Genomic DNA, 3,475 nt, shown 5'->3' on the forward strand with positions numbered 1-3,475 from the left:
GGTTCAATAGTATATTAGATAAAGGCTCCTGCTACTTCCCACGAGGGGAGGAAAGTAAATAGCGTAGAAAAGGAAGTGGCTATTCTTGTTTGTTCATGACTCTGCTGCGCTCCTATTTCAAGGAATAAGCGCCTATTTCAAGGAATTCGATCTCTTCAATCTCGGGATACCACCTAAATAACTAAAACTGCGGCCAGAGAGTCAAATAGGTCGGGAAGAAAGATTCTGAGGTTGGGTTGGATGACGTACATCTTGGTTGGTCCCACCACCACTGGGGATTGGACATATATAGAATCTTTCTTCTAAAAAAGTCTTCTATTGTATATCATTTTATATTCTTATTTATTGAAATAGCTGCAAGACCACAAAACGGGGTGAAAAAAACCGAAAGCCCTTCTTTTAAGTTCCTCCCAGATACATGGCTTACATACCCGGCTCAACCTTCTTAGAAAACAATCGAATCGAGGGTCCGGAGGAGAATTGGCCATTCAATCTTGTGAACTAATCGAGACCGAAATTGGAGAAAGAGATACGAACGGAAAGGAATAACCAATCGATGAAAGAACATGAAACCATTCTGTTTCAATAGAGGTACGAGAAAGGGTTGGGGGCAATGAAGTAGGTGAAGTGGTTGGATTTTCCGAGCTGTTCCCACCACTGCTGGATGTGATTCCAAGAGCCGATCGAGAATGAATACCACACAGAAAAGTCAAGACCAGGCTCCCTAATGGAATGTTTAACCGATCCATTCCGGATCGACCGAATTGGTACGGAAGTTGTAACATGGGAAAACCACGGAAAACACGACTTATTGGAATAACCAGGTGAACTACCAATTGTAGAAGTAGGATTTTTGGCAAGCAATAAGCACTTAAATAATACAATTCAAGTGTACCATCTTCTTTCTCATTTCGAGGAAAAGGTGCGGAAGGAAAAGGAAACAACAGAGGGATCCGAATCGGACCTAAATGGGAATGAAATGAAAAGTCTTTTTCAAAACCTAGCATTAAGGGCGTTACGACGATATATGAGAGGAATGGAGAAAAACTCGTGATTGGTGTGGAGGGGAAGGTCTGTTTATAATATAGTTCAAGAAAGAGTCGTCTCATTTCCTTACTTCTTCGTTCTTTCTAATTCATTCACTTCAAGACTGGTTCTGAACGCCGCGTAACACCATCTTCAACCAACCTCCATCGTACCGGTGCAACCACTAAAGAATTGCTTATACACTAAACAGCTGCTTATACACGCTTACTAAAATACTGACTTTTATTCATATTCAATTCATTAGGCCAGCGTGAAACTAAGAAAGATAGATGTGCCTAAGGCGTAAGCAAACTGTGCACGCTAAGAGAAGAGGAGAGATGTTCGCAATGACTACCACAAGAAAGTCACCCCTATCTCTAAAAGGGCCCGTCACTTCGTTCGTACCTTCTTGGCTTAGGCTTGCGACTTCACTTACTTTATGGCCTTGCTGCCTTTTTCTAGCAGAAGCTAAACGCTTGAAAAGCGCGCTAAGAAAGGTTGCTTCTGTCGGCCTTTATGTGCAACAGTCCACTAGTAGCGGAATATAGGGTTACCGTACATACAAGAGTCTTCCAGTTCTTACGGAAGCTCTTTCTTACCAGTCAAGTAGTACATTGTATCTTATCTTATAGCCCGGTGCGGCGGGTCGCCTTTTTAATTCAGTAGATAGAAGAAAGTATTAGATAAGGAGTAGGTGAGTGAGTCCTCGTTGACCTGAGCGATTTCGATCACCTAGCAGGCCTTTTATTTGGTAGGTAAAACATCGCCAAAGCTTATCATCAGATTTTACTACGAAGGAAGGAACTCGGCAGAAGATCGGTCTGCAAGAAAGGCCTACTTATCCACGGGTTCATTGACAAAAAACTGCCGTAGGAATGGAGACCTTTCAATAGAGCGGAGGCAAACTAATCAACGAGAAAGAGGCCCTACTCACTACAAAGGAATACAACACAAGATCCAACTGCACTCATGCCTCTCCCGCATCTAGTTAACCGCCAGACTAGAGCTTCGTAACATGTTGACGAAGACTTCCGAACTGGGGGTTCGGTCAGTACAAGAGACTACTTTGTCTCCTCGGAAGAAGAATAGCCCCGCTCTCTAGCCGACTGATCCCGTTTATTAAACTGGGAGGGAACGTGTCACATTAGAGGTGAACGGTCAGAAGTGTCCTCTAATCACTACGATGAGCTGGTCCCTCTTTTAGTAAACTCAGCTATGAATATTCAAAAATGAATTCGGGCTCTTTCTTTCACAGCTAACCCCATTTTCATAATGCCGAGACTTTCTCATTCGTTGAGCCCCGAGCTTGTGGTCCTCCTTTGAGTTTGGGTTCAATTGGATGAATCTGTCAAGTCAAGGTCAAGTTACATAGCAGCAAGGAAGGTGCATCGCCTCTTTCTCGTTCTCGCTCGGGAGCCAAAACGAACACGGCTGCTACCTACTGTACTAGACCTTCGACTAGTCATTCTACCTTTGTCGAAGCGGAACCAATACCACTGCATTGCGCTTGAACAGTTGAGCGGCCACCGGTCCTTTCGTGCACAGATATAGATTCATTCTTCATACCTGGTCCAGCCTCACAACCCTTCGCGGGTTGGTAAGAAGTCAGTCTTGTTTGGTAAGACGGAATTTGACAAAGAAAAGAGAGTGCTCGCCCCGGCCAACAAAGACCGTAATTACCTGGATAACTGCTCCTCCCCTTCTCGGTCTTTAAGGCTTTAAGGCGAACCGTTTGGCGGCTAGGAATAAAGACGACCTCACCTTCTCGTAGATGGTGTCAGTGAGAGCCATTTTAGTACCCCCCCACCCCCCCGTCGACCTCTTTTTGTAGAGAGAATCTTCAATGAGTGGAAACAAGCAACCTTACTAAGCTAAGAAAGGTGCTTGTTGAGTAAGGCCGGCTTTCATCGAAAGCTTGAGCACTTCTTTCTCATATCGATCATTCAATATCCTTGACTTTTCAATAAGGGGCGGGTTAGCTAGGCCGTTTTCTTGCAGGAGTGCTAGCACGCGCCCTTAGGTTTTCTTTGCTTGCTCTGCAGTACGAGCCTTTTACAAAACCACGCCCCTTTAATATGATTAAGTGGGGCCCCGCCCTCTTTGATTTTCCGCACCAATCCATATTTACTACTACATATTTTTTGGGTGTATAGCTCAGTTGGTAGAGAATTGGGCTTTTAACCTAATGGTCGCAGGTTCAAGTCCTGCTATACCCAAACCTAACTTGCACTATACTATGAGTAAGGATGCGTAGTAGCGCAAAGAGTACTCTTTGGCCTTTAGATTAGAGGCGATTCGCCGTCTTTGATTGGAAGGAAACAAATATCTAATGTGTGCAGTGAGGGATCTTTATATTCTAGGTAGCCAGTCTTTACTTCACTAGACCCAAGCAATGCCCAAAGAGTCCCCTGTCTTTCTTGGTCGGACCAAGCTAACTATTAAAAGCAAC

At 44.3% G+C, this 3,475-nt stretch overlaps 1 non-coding gene across 1 annotated transcript; it reads left to right on the forward strand.

The window, feature by feature from the left end:
• Nucleotides 1–3,169: 3,169 nt before the first annotated feature.
• Nucleotides 3,170–3,242, forward strand: TRNAK-UUU (transfer RNA lysine (anticodon UUU)). Its single transcript has one exon. It is a non-coding gene; the product is annotated as a tRNA-Lys (tRNA).
• Nucleotides 3,243–3,475: the final 233 nt, after the last annotated feature.

This window comes from Bidens hawaiensis, unplaced genomic scaffold (assembly GCF_021521415.1).
Source record: "Bidens hawaiensis isolate Kalapana, Puna unplaced genomic scaffold, B.hawaiensis_p1.1 tig00009775_1, whole genome shotgun sequence".
NCBI classification, from domain to species: Eukaryota; Viridiplantae; Streptophyta; class Magnoliopsida; order Asterales; family Asteraceae; genus Bidens; species Bidens hawaiensis.